Genomic DNA, 20,990 nt, shown 5'->3' on the forward strand with positions numbered 1-20,990 from the left:
ATAGATATTTTAGCAGCTAATAAAAAAGGCATTCCCATATAATTTAAATAAACAGGCTTTTCAGAGTGCCCCTAAATCCGATACAATGGTTGTTTTAACTGAAACATTGCTAGCTAATGAAGTACTGATTAAAACATGTAACTAAGAATGTACAAATGTCTATGAACATACAAAACCATGAATAACTTACAGTACATAGTATGTTTTAGTTGTGGCAAGAAACTCTATGCTGCTAAACAAGGTATAATTAGTAACAAACAATTATGACTTCTAACCAAAGTGCTAACAATGAAAATGTAAATACTGTGCAAATCATGAATGTGACTTTGAACCAACATGCTGATATTGAAATAGCACTGAAGGAATAAAATGAAACTCTGTGGTTCTATTCCAGGAGCATGAAAAACCTAAACTCTGCAACAGAAGGAAAAAACTGTTGCAGATAAGGGGAAAGTCCAATGACTGGAAAAATTCCCTTGGAAAACTTAGTAAAAAACTAAGATCCCTCATCAAATCCAACCAAAGCTAGTTATGAAAGCAAAATAGCTACAGATATGACAACCATAAGGCATTCTTTAGTTATGCCAAGAATCTGCATAATAATACTCAGATTTGTTCTGAGCAACAGCACAATGGCACCACTTATACTGAACCAATTGATATTGCCAATATCTTGCCAGACAGGTATAGTGCGAACTTTAGTCCCCCATCATCCCCCAAAGGGCACATCCACATACCTGAGGAATACCAACTCCCTATTATCATGACTGCACAAGTAGAAACCCCACTGACCAAAGCTAAGAATACAGCTTTCACGGGACCAGATAATATACTGGGTTGTGTCCTACAAGATCTACAAAAAGAACTGGCACCACGCCTGCATTCCCTGTTAAACTACAGCCTCAGTTCTAGATTTGTTCCCACTAAATGGGTCACTGCTACAGTAATCCCATTCCACAAAGGGGTTGTGACTACTGACCCTGGGAACTACCACCCCATCAGCTTGATGAGCCTAATCTGTAAGGCTATGAAACGTATTGTTACGGATCTTATAAATAATGATATAGGGAACCTTCAAACCCTGGACCCCACGGAGTTTGGGTTTGTGAAAGGCAGATCATGTCTGCTCAATCTGATGGACTTCTTCGAAGTTGTCACCAAAGTGGTGGATAAAGGCAAGGATGTCCACAGAGCCTACCTCGATCTAGCCAAAGCCTTTGACACAATTCCACATTCTGGAATCGATAGGCTCACTAATTTGGGAATTACCCCTTACATCACTAGATGGATTGCCAACTGGCTCACTGACAAAACCCACACGGTGAAAGTAGCTGACTCTAAATTTGACTACCATGCAGTTACAAGTGGAGTCCCACAGGGATCGGTTCTGGGTCCTCTCCTGTTTGGTATCTACTTTTCTGAAGTTCAAGTCAACACCAAGGGACTCTGCTTAACCAAATTCATAGATGACTGCAAACTGGGAGCTATTATTGATTCTCAAGCTGATGTGGACATCCTACAAAAAGGCCTAATGGAAACCAATGACTGGTGCTAAAACCATGGCCTTAGGTTCAATACCAAAAAATGCATTGTCATTCCCTTCGGGAAAAACACAGTGCCCACAAACTACCATATCGAAGGGAACACACTTAACTCTGATGGTGTTATAAGGGATCTAGGGACACAGGTAGATATCAATCTCTCCTTTGACAACCACATCATCACTGTAGTTAGGAAGTCCTTCTATGTGGCACATCTCATCACAAAAGGTTTCTCATCCAGGAAAAAAGAAGTCATTATCTCTCTCTACTCAGCCCCCATCAGACCCATTATAGAGTACAATGCCCCATTTGGCATTTACCTCATTAGATACCGCCAACAACTGCAAAGTCCACAGAAGTTCCTCAGTAAGAGGATCTTAGGACTCAAACATGTGCCTTATGCAGATAGACTTAAAAAACTTAAACTTTACTCCATCTCATATCGCCTACTTAGAGGTGATCTCTGCTTGACATACAGAGCCATGTCTGACTAAGTTTTGCTAGACATGCTTCATCTGAAAAAAATTCCACTCCCTCCATGCTACTCATTCTAAACACCTCAACCTTATCACCACATTAAACAGAACCTACTGGAGGGATAGTTTCCTAACCCAGAGACTTCCAATACTCTGGAATAAACTCCCCATTCACGTCAAGCAGAGCACCTCACTGGCCTCAAGAGAAATCTTGATGAGTTGATGGGAAATAGGAAATTCACCCCGGGGATCACTTCAATCACATTGCTAGATAGGGGCACAGGGAACTAACGTCTGGTAAGCCAGATGACTGGAAACACTATTGGGCTAGGCTTGCACTGGCTTCTGGGCCATTAGCCTAGTACTCACCTATGAACCTATATGGATTTACTTATGGAATACAGAAGTTCTTCTAGCCCTTCAAGCCAAAGCCAGATTTCAGTTCTGTTTGAAATGGTAAAGTGACTGTTAGGGTACCACAAACAGTATATTTTCTCTGTGCAACTAACAGGTTAGTTAATTCACTGTCATTGTGTATATGCGACTGCATGGGGGAGTACTGGATTCTGGAAACATCATCACACTTATTGGAACCTTGTATCAGTAGATATAAAATAAATGGCAAAATAAAGCTCAAAGTAATATATGTCCATGAGCAAACGGAGGAGTAACCTGTAACGTGTTGAACTTCAGTTGTGGTATAAAGTAACTACATTCTAAAGTGTTGCTACCTATGGTGACTAGTTAAAACTTTCCTTAGTTGAAGACATTGTGAGATTTATGGAGTGAGGGACACAAATACATTATGGACTGAATATGCATGCAGTAAAAATGATATGGGGGTGGAGGCAGCATCAGCACACAGTCCTAAATATTTACTAAATAAAAATGGGTGGATCAGCACCAACTTGATACACTGATAAAAGTACAGAGCCCTGATAAAGAGAAAGGGCTTTGTGTAGCCATGTCAAAAGGAACTGAAATCTGGATTTGGCTGAAAGGGCTAGAAGAACTTCTGTGTTATCAGAAACCTGTTACTGAATTTTGCCAGAAAAAAATCCTTTATTTTAAGTCAGTGAAAGGAATTGTAGAAAACTGAATGAAAAAAAAAAAACATAGTGTATGATGTATATCATCTTACCAAAAGATTTCAGCCATTAAAACAATGAAGAATATCAGTGTGGAGACAGAGGAGAGAACCATAGTGATAAACTGTTTAAGAGAAGAAAAGGGATCTGTAAGGGTCCTTGGTTTTCCTCTGCAAGGTCAAAATAAAGGGCTACTCAGAAACAGGATTCTAAGCAACACATTTTTAAAAAGACAGAAGTTGCTGAGGTAAAGCAAAAGGAACTACCAAACCTAAAAGCAGAAGAAAATAACAGACATAAGTTGCCTTTTGGTAGAGGAAGGAACAAAAGAAGAAGAGTCATCTATACCTGCTGTAGTCACAGGTAAGGAAGTTACATCACCTCCTTACTTTCAGTGTATTGGAGAAGTGTTACTGACTTGGCAGATTTGCAGATAAACAATGAAATAGTTAAAACAGGTTTATGGGATAAAATTACATTAACCAGGGCTAGAGAAAATATAGCAGGAAAAGAAGGATTTTCACCTATTACCATACCCATAATTGGAGTTCAGGAATAACTTTTTGCTGTACAGGGTGAACAAAGACAAAGAATATATGTTGCCAAAAAATCTTCACTTGTGAGGGAATCTTTGTCCCTGAGGCCATGAGCATATAAGAGAGCATGGCACCTGGAGGCACTTGCATTTACAGAGGAACAATCTGGTAGCTGGTTGTCAATTGGGCTTGCTGAATCTTCTCTCTCTCTCTCCAGTGACCAGGTAAGCCTGTTTCTACAGTGTAGCATAATTTATTGTGCTGGCCATTTACAGTTACTTGTTACCAATGAGAGAGTTTACTGAGCTAGCTTTGGCTATTGATGTGCTGTATGTAGAAGTCATAGGCGTGATGAAGGTAAAAGTAAGCAGTGAGTTAAAAGGTTATGCAGAGTCAGGCAGTAACAAAATCATTAGCTGTGTAACCTAGTCAGTAGTTTGCCATTTTGGGTTCGGGATGGCAGTTCACCATCCTTTGCTAATGGAAGCTGTTTTCAGCTTTACTTCAAAGAAATAAATAATGTAGGATGCAGCCAATAAAGGTAACCCCTTGGTTACCTATCAAAACATCTACTCTTCATAACATCTAAACTCAAAACATCAAGACCATAACATCTAAACTTCAAAACATCTAAACCTCATAATATTGAATCTCAAAACATTGAAAACTACAAAGCAGCTATAAATAACATCCCACACACTGTTTGCTATGTTTATGCAGGGGGCCAAGCCCCCCTGCACCCCCCACACCCCCTGTAAATTAAATATACCAACTCCAAGGTCGCACTACAGTGGGGTTAGGAAAATAACTTTTTCCCCACTGTAGTGCAACCTTGGAGTTGGTATATTTAATTTACAGGGGTGTGTGGGGCCAGACCCCCCCCCACATAAGGGGGTGTAGGGGGGCTTGCTCCCCTGCATAAACATAGTAAAAACTCTGTGGGATGTTATTTATAGTTGCTTTGTAGATTTCAATGTTCTGAGATTCGATGTTATGAGTTCTAAATGTTTTGAAGTTTAGATGTTATGGTCTTGATGTTTTGAGTTTAGACGTTATGAAGCGTAGATGTTTTGAAAGGTAACCAACCCTTTAGGGGGTTGTTTGTGCTTGAATCATGTTTCCATTCTCAGTAGCGTTAACTTTTTTAGTTATACATACCACTTTTATGTGCATTATTATATATATTAAATCATCATTAACCCCATTTTTCCCATTTTCTACATGGGGTTGTGGTATTGTGCTAACTGCCATCACTTCTCTTGATTCAGTGCCACTCTCCTGCATTTCATTTGTTGCCAAACCACCAAGCTGACTGGTTTCTGTCATGTATATGCTTCATGAGTTCATAGGTAAGTACTAGGCTAGCTACCTTTGTAAGGCATTTTAAGCCTTGCCAGTTCCTTTTTTTTATACTTGCATTAACCTATCCCATTTGGTTAGAGATTGGCCTTACCCATATATATTACCCCTAACGAGAATAACTGGGATCATATCAAAGATAATTTGAGGGGAACTTTCCATGGGATAATGCATTCAGGAACTGCATCTGTCCATTAATAATACAGGGGGCAATCCCAGGATAATTTATTGTTTCATAGTCCTATATCCAAGTTGTGCCTGAATATGGACACAGATTAACTTTGTTTTATGTAGATGGGTGTCTGTTATGCAACAAAGCACTTTTTGGCATTTAATTTCAACCCATGATTTTGACACCAGTTATTTATTTGGGACAAATCTTCCTGGAGGATGTGAGATATTTGGAGACTTAATGATTGCTCCTAGCTTGCAGTCATCTGCAAGCCTAGTCAGTCAGAGTCCTTTGGTATTGGCTTTTGTTTCAGAAATGTAGATGAAAAACAGGAGAGTTCCCAGCACAGAACCCTGGGAGACTCCACTGGTGACTGGCCTCTTTGTGTGGATAACTTCCCCTATTTGATTATTTGTATCTTATCTGTGTGCTAGTTGGCAATCCAGAAGTTCACATAGTGGTTTATTCCCAGTTTTAATTCGACGTGCTGTCAGTTTTCATTTAGGCAGTAGGAGAACAAGCTAGTTTGACTAAAGGAGAACAATGACACATTTTTAACGGTCATGGAACTCAGGATTTAAAAGAGTATGAGGTTGCTGGGCATTCTTAACTTTGCATGCAAGGCAGTTGCCCCCAAGCTAGTGTTTATGAGACCCTTGGCTAGTCTGCTGAAGGGAGGGAGGCAAAAGTACCAGTGGGTGAGGGTTACAACAGGGTTAAAGGGGATTTATACATATGGCAATTCTTCCCAATACAATTACAGTGGTGTTTCCTAATGTAGGAGGGCTGGATTTGTGATCAGGTTTTTCAATTATTTTCAGATGTGGCAGGAGGTCTGTGTATGGAACCATACTATAAAGGGCATTAATTTTCAGCCCTATAGTCATCTTCCTGGTCCCCAGAAGTGAAGAATAATATCAGCTTTGTGGAGGTAATGCCCATTTGGATCTAGTTGTGTGGCAGGAGGGCCGTTCTAAAGGGAAGGTGGTACCCCTCTCTGTTAATCAAAACATTGTGCTAACACTTCCAATGCATACCTCCAAATCTCCAATTCACTGTTATGACTGTTAGTTTTATGCAGCTTGCAGATCTACTTTTCATTTACTAGCAGTTATATTTTAGGAAAGCTGAACAATACAGCAGACAAGTGTCTCTCTCTCTCTCTCTCTCTCTCTCTGTTTTATGTCACAAGGTTTTGAAGCCTGACCTCAGACAAGAAGTTCCCACTGGCATCCCTGATTACCTGTGGCTGATTGACGAAGAGTAACAAAGTGTCTGGTTTCCAATACATGGGCAGGTAACAGTAAAAATCATATAGGGGAGAGATTCTTTTCTTTATTGTGTGTTCTGCAATTGTTTACCACGTGGTGAGAAATTATGGTCTCCAGCACTGATCACTCATTATTTAGTGTCAAGTTTTTTCTAAATCATTTGACAAAAAGCTGACATGGCTCATCTCCTGGTTACTCATGTAATTGGAGAAGGCAAGCAGTTCCTCTAGGGACTGTTAGAGGCCATTTGGTAGGAGTCTGTTTATTAACATTTTGAAGGGAATTCACACTATGATTGAGGATTATTTTCATTTGTGGCCTGGATTACACTGATGTGTTTGTTGTATTGGTACTAGTTCAGAGTCACTGAGCTGTTGGGTGTGTTGTCCAGGGGGGAACTGCAGTTTTGCAGGATGCAGTGCTAATTTGGTTAAGGAGATCCAAGACAGTCCAGCTGAAGCAAGGGCAGCACGCGATTTGGGGCATGTTTCCACATTCTCTCCTGTGCCCTGTATGTTTAGGGCTATCCTCTTCATGTTGGTCAGCAAGGTCTCTGCTGGAGAGTTAGAGAATTAGGGCTCAGGCTCCCCTGCAACCTGTTTATTACTCCCACAGATCTGAAATGTTGGTAAAGACTGTCCTCCCAGGTTCTGCTGATGGTGTGCCGCTGCATTCAGTTCTTTCACACTGGCAGGGCCGCAGATGTAGCCACAGAATGACATTCTGTAGAAGTGATTAAGAGAATTGGGTGGTAGTCATAGGTTCATAGGTAGGTACTAGGCTATCGGCCCTGAGGCCTATACAAGCCCAGCCAAAAAGGTACCCTGGCTTTTGCCACCCAAGAAAATTATTTTCCTGTGCCACTGTCAAGCAGAGCCACAGAGGTGATCCCTGGGGTGAATTTCCTATTTCCCATTCAATCAAAATTTTTCTTGAAGAGTGCTAATGAGGAGCTTTGTTTGATATAGATAGGTAGTTTATTCCCGAGTATGGGAAGTCTCTGAGACAGGAATCTATCCCTCCGGCATGTTCTGTTTATTGTGGTGACAAGGTTTAGGTCCCTAGAGAGTGTAGCTTGGAGGGATTGGGATTTATTTAAGTGGAGCATGTCCAACAGCTCTGGGTTTGACATAGCTTTGTATGTTAGGCAAAGATCACCTCTGAGTAGTCGATATGCGATGGAGTAAAGCTGGAGTTTTTTGAGACGGTCTGCATAGGGCATCTGTTTGAGGCCGGTAATCCTCTTTGTGAAGTATTTCTGTGACCTTTCCAGTTGTTGTAGATGTCTTGTTAGGTACATACCAAAAGGGGCATTGTACTCTATAATGGGTCTAATAAGTGATGAGTAGAGGGGAACAGTGACCTCTTTTTTTCTGGATGAGAAACATTTTGTGATGAGGTGTGCCATGTAGAAAGATTTCCTGACTACTGTGGTGATGTGATTATCAAAGGGGAGACTATTGTCTACCTGTGTCCCAGGGTCTCTTATCACACTTTCGGTGTTAAGTATACTAACACCTATGTTGTAGTTCATGGGTACAGAGTTTTTAACAAAGGGGATGACAATACACTTTTTGGCATTGAGCTTGAAGCCATGGCTTTGACACCAGGCATCTGTCTCAGTGAGGCCCTTTTGTAAGATGTCCACATCGTTAGGAGTTTCAATTATGGCTCCTAGTTTGAAGTCAACTGCGAACTTCATTAGCCAAAGTCCTTCTGTGTTAGCCTGTACTTCAGAGAAGTAGATACCAAACAGGAGAGGACCCAGGAATGAACCCTGTGGTACTCCACTTGTCACTGGTCTGAAGTCGGATTTGGAGTCTGCTACTTTCACAGTGTGGGTTCTGTCAGTGAGCCAGTTGGCAACCCATCCTGTGACATAGGGATTTATACCTAGTTTAGTGAGTTAATCTATAATTCCAGATTGGGGGATGATGTCAAAAGCCTTGGCAAGATCTAGATAGGCTGTGTGAACCACCTTACACTTGTCTATGGCTTTGGTGACTGCTTCAAAGAAGTCTATCAGGTTTAGGAGACATGATCTGCTTTTTACAAACCCGAACTGGGTGGGGTCCAGCGTTTGGAGATTACCAATATCTTTGTTTATAAGTTCCATGATGATACTTTCCATGGCCTTGCATACCAGACTCATCAGGCTAATGGGGCGGTAGTTCCCGGAGTCCTTGGTGGCTCCCCCCTTGTGGATTGGGATAACCGTCCCTGTGAGCCACTTAGCAGGCACAAAGCCTGAGGTGAGGCTATGACTGAAGATGGTAATTAGGTGGGGTGCCAGTTCATTCTGTAGTTCATGTAGAATGCAGCCTGGGGTGTTATCTGGTCCCATGGATGCTGTGTTCTTGGCTTTGGAGAGTGTGTCTTTTACCTGTGCAGCCGTGATTACAGGAACTTTGCATTCGTCCAGTATAGAGATGGGCTCTTTAGGGGGTGAGAGGGGGGTAAAGTTAGCACTGAACCTATCTGCCAGGATGTTGCCAATATCAGTTGGTTCTGTATATTTAGTGCCATTGTGCTGTAACTCAGAGCAGATCTGAGTGTTGCCATTGAAATTCTTGACCTAGCTATAAAATGCTTTGTGGTTGTCTTTAGAATCAGTGGTGATTTTGTTTTCATAACTAGCTTTGGAGGATTTTATCAGGGATCACAGCTTCTTACTGAGGCTGACCAGGGAGCTCCTCTACTCATGGGATTTTACTCTCTTTTGCAAGAGTTTGTTCCTTCTGTTGTACAGTTTGTTTATGGCAGGGGACCACCAGATTGGGTTCCTTTTTTTGAAGGATAGCATCTTGGTTCTGTTTGGGATAGCACGATCCATGCAGTCATGTAAGTGCTTATAAAGTGCAATTGTGTAGGATTCAGTAGTCGTAACTGTATTGTCCATTTGCATGGGTGTCATGAAGTTCACCACTTCTGTCTTAAGAAGCATGAAGTTGACTTTGGAGAAAATTTTTACCATGCTTTCCTTAATGGGGGGGGCAGGATGTGGATATCTGGGGTAATTAGCTTATGGTCGGATTGGACCAATGAGGCAACTTAGCTTTTCAGAACTTTGTTCATTAAGGTGCCTGCCAAGAAATACTAATGTAATGCTTAATTTGCTTTTCATTTCTCATTGCAATCTCAATGTTATTCTAGGCCAGTTTTTGTTATAGTAGTAGTAGCCCAGACAGCAGCAGTGCACACAAACAGTGTGAATTTGGACATCCTCCCATCAGCTGAGGAGCTGATGTGGAGAGGCTTCCAAGGAATAAGCTGGAAGCAGTTCCTCAGCTATCAGTGGTACTGTTCAATATAGGGGCCATTCACAGGTGCTGCTGATCCACCTGGGGGGGTGATATAGGTGTCTTCCCCAAGCAATGGCTCCTGCCTAACATTTTCATGGAGCTCTTAGCAGCACAACAGGAGCTAGAAAAGATTGTCTTTGACCTGTGCAGTCATATTTCTAGACTACTGTGGTTGGAGGAGTTTGCCCTGCAGTAGCAGAAACAACCAGAAAGTTTGTCAGCCACAGAGTAGTCACGGCTGCTGCTTTCTTAGGATTTCACAGCCAGAGACCTTGTTTGGTTCTGGTCAGACAGCATCCAGTTATCAGTTACTGGTTTTGATTTATTTAATATGTACCACACTCTATTTAATGTGCACCACTCTCTGTGTATTAAAGGCGCTTTGTTTTGTGCTTTGCATTAATCTGTTTGTATCTATTTTATCAACGGCTAAGTATAATTTCAGTTGTTGGCTCAGAGGTGATATCATTTCAATAGGTATTGTATTAAACAAAATTTAACAGGGTTATTTTAAGGTAATGCAGGCAAGCCTCATGGCAGTTGGCCAGAGGTGCAGACACACATTTGATATGGCCAGGAACGGGGCAGCATAGTGGACAGTCATATGGTGAACACCCCCTCCCCACATTCCCTGCTGCTTTCCTGGACCACTTGACAAGTATCCTGATTAGGATCAGTGAGATGACTCTGCATTGCACTGTGGTAATGGTTTAGTTCCAAAGAGTATGGTGTGCTGTTAGAATATAAGGAAGATACTGGTATTTAACCAGAGACCATCTTATAATTACTGTCAGTAAGCTAGAGCTGCTTATTGAATCCCCATCCTATCATGTTCTAGGTAAAACATGGGGGTGGCTGCAGGGTGGCCTCCCCCTCTTGCATTCCTCTCTGCTTTCCTGAGCCACTTGGCAGGTATACTGGTTGGGATGAGGGAGTGGACTCATATCTGCACTGTAGTTATGGCTTGGTACAAAGAGACATGGTGCTTGGACAAACATTCCAGGGGCATTGACTTGGCATGCTACCCAGAACACATTATCAGCAATTTGGAAGTTGGATTGGCTGTCTTGGTAGTTTTAACTTTTTGCTTGAAGTATGCTGACTAATGTACAAACTGGTTGTAGTAATTCAATAAAATGATCATAATGGGTATGCCAATGTTTGTGGTGTACTGTGTTTGAACAGGCTCAGGGGGGCAAAAACATTTCAGTACACTTAAGATGAAATTGAAATATAGCCATAGCTTGGGGTGACATTTAGTGAAGGAAAAACTAAAACTGGAATTTCATCAAGGATTTATTGGACTGATGTAATTAGGGACACTGAGAACTTCTGTGCATTTTGCTGAGAATGTCATACAAATGGCACTACATCTTGGGATTAGAGGTCTGTTGGTATATTTGCATAATATTTATGTCCAATTCAAGCAGCTACTCATGGATCTCAGTAGCTTTTCTCTGGGATCGGGCTTCCCAAATAAACTGTCACAGTCAAGCTGACTCTGTTTATGTCCATGGTAATAAACCAACTTCGCCAATGTTTTAAAGTAATGCACTTATGAACTTCATATATCACCCTCAAAATTATGGTTTAGTGGAGTGCTGGGAAGTCTGTTATTAAAGAGGGCATCAAGAAAAAATGATAGACTCTGGAATCAATTGCTTCCCTACCTCCTTTTTGATATAAGAGAATTATTCCAGGCATCAAAAGGCTTTACGCTAGTTGAGTTACTACATGATAGATATCTGTGAGGCTGCTTAGGCAGCATTGGGCCTGATTTCAAAAGTCTTGTTCTCTGTGAAAGTGACTTACTCCAACATAAGCCTGCCTAACACCAGAGTAAACCGCTTACACAAAAAACAGGTATTTTGGAAATGGAGCTGGCTTGGACCAGAGCAAGTGACTTATACCAAGAGCAAGTTTTTGGCATTTGGCCCACTATTTATTGTTGATTATCTGTATTCTTTCTACCAGCTCAAATGATCTACATCTATATCTTTAAAGAACTTTTTTTATTTAAAAAGTAAATGGGCAGGTCTATATCTAATCCAAAAGAAATTTTGCATACAAATGAAAAATCTAAACATATTTTTAACAGGATATGGTTTGGGTATTTTGTATTGGTGCAACAAATTAAACAGATATCTTAGAATTTATGCTTATGGCAAGTAAACAAAATCAACTGAAATAAAACTTAATGAAATCATAGAATGCATTCTTCATTTGCTTGGAATCATCCTAGTTTTTCTCATTTATGTACTGTATATATAAAGCTTTTAATGAGCATCAAAAATAATTTTAGCAGTATCAGCAGCTGTCATGTAAAAATTGTACCAGGAGACCATGGAGCTAACACATTCTACAATTACATTTCTGTAATGCAATATCAATAGTGTAAAATATTTAAAACTTATTTTTCCTAAGAATTCAAATGATATATTTCAATTAAACTTCAAGAGCTAGTTATCTAGTTAAGAAACTTTACTTTCTCTAAGCCTGGAAAATATAGGTATGAATGCAATCCATTGAAACTAAATTACTGTAAATATTAAATTAATAAACTATTAAAAAAATAAAACTTTATAATATAATGTTCATGTACATAATTCATATCCTATTCCTTAAAGACTTCATAAAGAAAGAATAACAGAAAATGTGATATTTATTTCAGGAATGTAGCTTTGCGAAAAAGATCAAACTCTTCAGAAGGAATTGATTGCTTGGTTTCACATAATCCCTCTCCATAGCTTATATTACATACTAAAATTTTATTTCCTTTGAATGATACAATTATATAATAGACATATGTTTTAAAACATTTTCCCCGGGATTCATGAAGCTTGCACCAGGCGCAGGCGTAGTGTAGGTGGAATAACGCCAAATATGGCAGTCGAGCGATTCAGGTACGATCCAATACCACGTGCACTACCAGCGTATGCCAGAACTGCGCAGCCCTCGGCATAGGTATGCTAATCACCCCATGCGCAGTGTCACACCATGCAAATGAAGGCAGATAGTGATTCATGAAGTGGTGCAGGTGTAGCGTAAGCCCACGGAAATGTAAACCAAAAAACACGGTTTACATTTTCCCAAACAGAACATCGGAGCTTTGGAAGTGGACCAGACTCATGTATTACAAAGTTAACATATCCCAATGGCTAAATACACAGCCAATGGCATAAGAAAAGATGCACAACACCTAAAAAACAACATTTAATGTCATGTCCACAGTAACGCACAGTACAACCGCAGGGCATGTGTGCGCAAACTGGAACATAAAGAAAATATATAAAAATGTCATAAAATCGCAATGTAATACAAATCAGGTTTACACCATAATACACAATGGTAGGCATGGAACACCACAACCAAGGTACAAGGGTTGCTAAGGGCCTGCAACAGTGTTCGGCACGGTAACTATGAATTAGTAGTCAATGCCATGCAAATGCGGCAGATAATACTGAATCGCAAATGTCCCGCCGGATGAAGGTTGAACCATACGGTGCAGCGCTATAATACCAAGGAGTGGCTCAGAGGAGATACATGACATCAGCAGATGGGTGTGCCACCGTAGCAGCAAGCACATTGGAGCAATGCAAACTTGCCTGACCGTTGCTAAGCAAAGCTGCAGGACAGGGGTGGGGAGGAAGGTACAGAATCGTTTAGTTGAGAGCACACATGGTGCCCAAAAGCGCATGTGTACGGGGATGAAAACGTGCCCGAAACCCAGTAAGCGGATGCATGCGGCGCGAACAATAGCACAAACAGGAAGGTCAGGGGAAGAAAAGAAGGAAATGCCAAAGTAGGGTAATTGGCGTACTAATGAGCAATCAACACCAATCAACTCACGGCGGCCAATCGACGGCAGCTGTCAAGTCTGCTCGCAGAAACCTGAAAAATAGGATAGGGGAGGCATCGGAATGCAAATAAAGGAGGGGAGGCATTGGATTGCAAAGATAGGAGATCTGTCAAAGCAGAGCAAAGCAAACCGACAGTAGACCGGCAATAGCGCACATTACGCAAGATACGCCAGGTCTAGGAAAGTACAAATGGAAGCAGGCTGCTGGATGGATGCCAGAAAATGGTAGGTGGAACATGCAGAAATGTAAAGGAAAGGTCAAGAGGTAATCCACGGCAGCCAAATGTAATTCAACACCAAAGGCACCACAATAGTATTTCCGGTAGTAAAACACATAAGATACCCTGTAGCGACGATAGTACATACACACCCTATGACATCATCGGTGTTCACAGCACAATAGTATAAAGTGTGAAAGTACCCTACACACACCTGTGAATTCCCACACACTGCACCATAGATGTAAACACATGGGGAACTTTTAAAATGTACATATTGGGAGCTGCCATAGCTGTGATTCATCAGCATGTGTTAGAGACTGACGGTGTTGTGGAGGATGATGCCGACAACCACCGCAGGCCCCGGAGGAGGAGAAGAGTGTTCAGACCAAGGGTAACCTACCAGGAGCTACATGATCTGGAGATAGTAGAGCGTTACAGGGTGGACAGGGACATCTTACAGCAAATAGTGGAGCTGTGTCGGCCACGCCTGAGAACCAGAAATAACAGAGGGGAACCCATCCCAGTGGACACAAAGGTATGTGTAAGCATGCGAATACTAGCCACAGGTACCTTTCAAAGGCCAACTGGAGATATAATGGGGATCTCACAGGCATCAGCATCCAGGGCACTACACCAGTTCCTGGATGCCATGTTACCACATACCAGTGAGCATATATACTTCCCCCGAACTCAGGAGGAGTTGGCCAGCAATATGCGTCACTTCCACCATGTGGCACACTACCCGGAGGTACTGGGTGCGATAGACTGAATGCACATACAAATCAAGTCACCACCCGGTGAGCATGGTAGGCACTACATAAACCACAAGGGATTCCACTCCATCAACTGCCAGGTCATGTGCAATGCCCAGGGCATTATCATGGATGTGTGTGCTGGCAGCCCTGGAAGCTACCATGACTCTCATATCTGGCATGCCTACAGCTGTATCAGGTATTTGTCAAGGGGGACATCCCACATGGCCACCTTGTGGGGGATGCTGGCTATGCACTGGAGCCGTGGATGATGACTCCCATCAGAAATGCACACACACCCATGCAAGAACGCCATAATGAGGCACATGCACAAACCAGAATCATCATAGAGCGTGTGTTCGGGATGCTGAAATCAGGGTTCCGGTGCTAGGACACATCTGGTGGAGCCTTGCAGTACTCTCCAGGCATGTGTGCCCACATTGTCATAGTATGTGCCATGCTACATAATATGATCCTGCGGAAACAGCTGCAGCAGGGACAAAATGGTGAAGGCCCTCATAGCCTACCGTAATTGCTAAAGCCATCACAGGCACAGAGGGATTCAGACCATGAACGCACTCTGCCAGCCCCAGTAGGCAGACGGAGGCATGCCCAATATGCCTATGCCTTGGCAAAGAGGGAACGTATAGCACATACTCTGGCAGTGTAGGCCCCTACTAACTGACACACCTCTCCACCTGCACACACAGTAAAATGGATGGCACACAAGCACGACCACATGTAAATTGTAATGTATAGGTGGCCAACTGTGTGAATCCCACATAGGCAGCCCTCAAACATTGTACACACAACAGCTATAGGAACAAGGAATGTCAACACCTGAACAGTACATGCGCCTATCACCATATGGTGGTGCTGTGTGTATAGGTTCCCAGGTACAACGGTAGGTTCACGGCCGACTGTCAGAGGCATACACCAAATGGGGCAAACAGTGTATGCTGTCACCACAACATCGAGTAACCAACTGTCGCGTAGAGGAGCAGAGGCAATTGTGGGAGCACATGTGTGTAAGCACTGTTCTGCACACACTCAGCACAGAGTCCCTGCTGCGTTAATGAGGGGCTGCACATAATATAATCATGGATGTTGTGTCAAGGCATGTGGTGTACCCATGACAGGTATTTGTCACCCCAGCATGCTCCACCCACGGTCATTTGAAGGTGTAGCACAGTATCGTGTGTGGCTCACTGAGATATACATACCCAATGCCGGAGCATATCCAGTAAACATCACATGGACATACCATTAACTGGACTCATCAATATGTAAACTAACTGAGTTACCCATGTGAGTGCAGTATGGAGTAACAGCTGTAGTATACTCCACGTACAAAATGACATAACACGTGTACAAATCCCAGATGGCCATATGTTAAATGCAATGACCATCGTGCATGTTCCCGGTCCCACGTCCTGCAAGGGATGTAATGTAATCCCGAAGGCACGAGTAATGCATGTTGGATGCAGGTCAGCAGATCATGTTTAGCACATGTTACCGGGAATATGCATTGCCCACTGCTGGTAAGCGACGTTTAAATATGACTATATGGATATGCGTGAAACAGGGATAAGCTACACCGAATATCGTGCAGATCACGGTCAATGATGTCCAGAACAGGTGAAACCAGCATTATTCACCCCTGTACAAATAGCACCTGCTCTGAAGGGTAAAACGACCACTGCCAGGTGTAGAACATGCAATCATGTATAGAATCACCTAACACTATTGCTAGGCAAGATGTACCTATGGTAGGGTTGCCACCTCTTCAAATGACCAATGTGGGACATACGTCAGATGTCTGCAGGCCGACACATACACCCGGCCAGTACGAAATGCAGAACTTCACTGTTTTGCCTAGATAAAAGCTCATTCTTGTAATGTTTACTTACTTATCCTGTTTCTAGAACATATAGGTGGTTCAGATACAGAATAACTGTTTTATGCAACTATTACATAAACTATAGGAAATAAGTATGTTCTAAAATCCCAGGACATTTGCCATGTTCACAAATATTTTGCAGGACACAACTGCCCAAAGAGGGATTGTCTCTCGCAGAGTGGGACAGCTGGTAACCCTAACCTACGGCAGGTGTGTAATGTGACAGGTACAGACACAAACGTGCGGAGTCCAGGAAACAGTATACACCAACAAGTACACAATGAAAGGTGTAGCTTGCTTGTCACTTTCCCCGTCAGATATATATATATATATATATATATATATATATATATATATATATATATATATGTGTGTGTGTACACATATATACATATATATAATACAGATAGAAAGGGCGATAGAGTGATATATGTTGATATATACGGAGTCAGCGATATCTGAAAATATATATATAGATAGGTCAACGACATTCATAACACCTCGGAGGTACAAATAAATAGGATACCGCCAACTATGGAATGTGTAACATACCGACTTGTGTAACCACGAGGCTGAAAGACCGAAAGAACACAGTACCGAAACAGTACAACCGCGAGTAATAGTATGATGATATAAAGGGACATTTAGTTACCGCTGCCGGTGTTGTGGTCCACGTAGGTACTGTGTTCAACTGTGTTTGTGAGCGCCGTAGTCTGTGTATGTGTGTGTTGAGGGTGCCGTGTGTGTCTCCATGTGACTGTAATGTGTGTGTGTGTCCACATCATGTGTCTGTTAGTGCCAACTTGGAGGTAGATCATTATGGTAGGTGTGGGTATAGCTAGCCCTAGGCATACGGTTACCACCTGTCCCACATTAGGAGGGACATCCCCTCCCTGGGCAGGTGTGTCCTGACATAAAACATTACAAAGGGCAAATATCCGGGATTGTAGGACATTAATATGTCCCATATATAATGTAATAGTTGCATTAAATAGTTATGCCTGTATGTAAGAAACGTAAATTTTACATGCAATATGATAAGTAGCCAAAGTCCCACAATAGGTATGTATTCAGGATAAAAGTATGTGCTAACCTGTGTACTGACCGTGGCTATGTGTTGGCCTGTAAACACCGCTGTGCGTCCCGCAAAGTGTCCAACAATGGCCATATGAAAAGGTGGCAACCCATGGCAAAGAAGTTCTGTTACCAACACAACCACAATGACTGCAAATATCTGTTACAGAAATACACGGGATAGCTGTCAGTTAGACATATCCCTTTACATATTGCTGCAATTCCGGAGGTATGGAAGTATCAACCTCACCTGCATACTATATAGAAACCAATTAACAACGGCCCAATGTACAATCCCGTAACATAAGTCTACTAACTGATAGCTCTTTAATTAGGGATGGAGCCCACACACATATATATGGAATATGTAGAAATGCAAGCCCCACAAACCTGTATATGCTACGTACACCCACCGACATCCCCCACACTAGAAACTATAGCAATACAGACTGCAATAACAGCACAAACATCCAGTTAGTCAATTACATCAGCAGAACCGTCAACATACCTTGTGAGAGATACAATTAAAGGTGCCATGCAAAATTGCAGCCGTTATATAATGGAACAAACAGCGATGTTACAGGTTTTGTTTGCAATAGTCCGTTATCAGACGTTGGGATGACAGGAACACCCACATGTTGAACCACATACTCTAGCTGTCACACACAATCCACGGGGGACATGAATCCAAAGTATAATTGTCTCTATGCATAGCAGTTGCAATTACACATAACAAAACACAATACAGGCCGTCTCTCCGAAGGTAGGGCAAATGGGCAACGCCCAAGTGGAGAATTAAATTATACCCCACTGTTGGCGCGTAATTGGTGAATGGAGTAGCTGCACAGCTGATATGCAAGTAATTAGTCACTCAGGAACACCAATTGGCGGGAGGAAACCACATGTTACAGGTATTGACGTATATAAGGATGACTTGCTAGACATTCAAACCGTATGCTCATACAAACTACCTGTTTAAGCAGTGTGAGAGAGATAGAGACGAAAGTCCGTAATGATAACAAGGTATATAGAACACTCGGTATGTAAGTTTATGTATAGCATGTTTTTTATTAATTATTTACTGTATGTATAGCCTGGTTTGCATTAATTAAAAGTGTCCGCAATGCATAAAGTGGGAAAAGGTATTTATGTAGTGATGTCTTGCTGAGCATACTAACGCATGTAGAAATTGTGCGTCCAGCAGTGGGCCACAAGGTACACATCACAGACACCACAAGGGATGCTACATGAGGGCTTTAAACAGAACATTTCCATACAACCCGTCAGTGGTAGGGTATGTCCAACAAGTACGTGCCATAGCAGGGGATAGTATATGTTGATATACTGTTGCAGTAGGCATGTGTATGGGCATATAACGACAATGACATGTCTAAGGTGGTCCCACTGTGCAAGTATGCTTTGCATTATGGGATACTATGTGAAATATGTGTAATGTATAGTATTGTAGGTAGATATGTCAGATATTCTACACAGCATAACAGGCATATCATGCATACCAAAGGTATTGTCTATTGGCATGTACAATAACAGGATACATATGGCTTGTAGGCATGGGACATTGCAATAGCATGATAGCTAATCTAAATGGAAGGGCTACCAAGTAACCATGCACACAGGACATGTAATAGCTTCACAGGTTCATAGTGGGGTACTATGCAGTCTGGCAAGTCTATGTGTAAGCGCAACTACAGTGTTCACACCAGTGGCACCTCTCTAGGGTAGTGTCCTGTGAACAGCAGAGCCATGTGTTACCTGCACCTCTACACAGTACAGCCACTGCAGTGATCCCTGGCGTACATGTGTCTCCCAACCACCAAGGGAGGTATCACATGAACAGTGCTACTGAGTGTCCCTGCGTGATGTACATAGGACTCATGTTCCAAAGCAAGGTGAGTGACCGGTTTGGGAATGTAACCCTCAAGCACATCCCACTCATTGTTGCGTGTGTGCACATATCCATGAGCATGTTGCTCGCAGTGGCTTTTGCTTATGTCGTGCATGTGGAGTATATCCATTAATATTGTTGTGGACATGGGCCCTGTCTGTTCAGCAGAGGTCACCCCTGATTATGTAGTATGCAAATGTGTACAGACGTGGTGTCCGTAGTTCAGCCGCATACTTTAACTGTCGGAGCTCAATAAACGTCATGGCATGTTAATGGTGTGGTATGTAAAGCTGTAGCTGTTGTGTAAGGTACACCCTAAATGGGGTGGTGTACCTTTGAATGTGTGTAGACGTCTTGAGTTCAGAGGTACAATGGGTGCCTATGTACCAGCTACACACCCAGTACAGATAAGTGTGGCCACGTAGAAGGATATCCACGCCACAGTGGCAATACGGTAACCACAGGAGTGGGTGCGACATACGTGTGTACTACAAACATTTACAATGTGACATGTATCTAGGGGACTACTACCTATGTGACAGTCAGTGGGTGAATGGTGTAATGCAAAGGTGATGTTCATGCACCTTGTGTCATGCAGCTTGAGGCCATGATATTCATATCAGGTATCTGTCACAGTGACACCCATATGGATGGAGTCAGTATCAGCTGGTGGATCAATCATGGTGCTTTGTATGCAGGGGTTTGTAAAGCTAGGCAGGGAAAGTCACTCTGTGCTAGCCTGTACCTCAGGAAAGCATATACTGAACATGAGGGGCCCAATGACTGAGGACTGTGGTATGGCAAATGTAACTGCAATGCAGTAGGTACTATGGTATGCTACCCTCATTGTGTATGTCCTGTCCATGAGCCACGTTGCATAATATCCTGAGACATAGGGTACTATGGGCAGGTGGATGTGTATGTTGTCAATACCAGAATGGAGAACGGTGCTGAAAGGCAATGAGAGGACAATGTAGGATGTGTGGACTCCCGTACCATCATCAACTACCCTGGTAACTGCATGAAAGGAGTCCACCAGGTGTAGGGGCCATGCCCTGGCCCTAACAAGTCCAACCCGGGTGGCATCAAAGGACCCGATCCCAACAATGTCTCTGTGAATGACGTCCTTGATGATGTGCCCCATAGCCGTGCAGAACAGTCCAGTCAGGTGTGTAGGACTATAGTCCTACTCATGCATTGTGGTGCCACCTGTGTGGAGTGTGATAAATGTTGCTGTGTGCCATTCAGGGGCCACAATGTCTGATACAAGGCTATTACTGAATATGGTTGGCTAGTGGGGAGACATGTCATCCAGAGGTTTGTGGACATCACAGCCTGGGACTTTGGAAGATGACATGGGGCCAGTGTCCCAGGACATATAGAGTGCAGCTTAGTACTGTGTAGGTGTGACCACAGGGACACCGTAATGTTCCTGCATGGATTGTGGCCCTGTAGTGAGTGAGAGGGTGTAATGTTAGCATTGAATCCATCCGCCAGCATGTTGCCAACATCACCTTGGTCTGTAATGTTCCT

The sequence above is a fragment of the Protopterus annectens genome, chromosome 2.part0 (genome assembly GCF_019279795.1).
Source record: "Protopterus annectens isolate FY-2018-M chromosome 2.part0, PAN1.0, whole genome shotgun sequence".
NCBI lineage: Eukaryota > Metazoa > Chordata > Ceratodontiformes > Protopteridae > Protopterus > Protopterus annectens.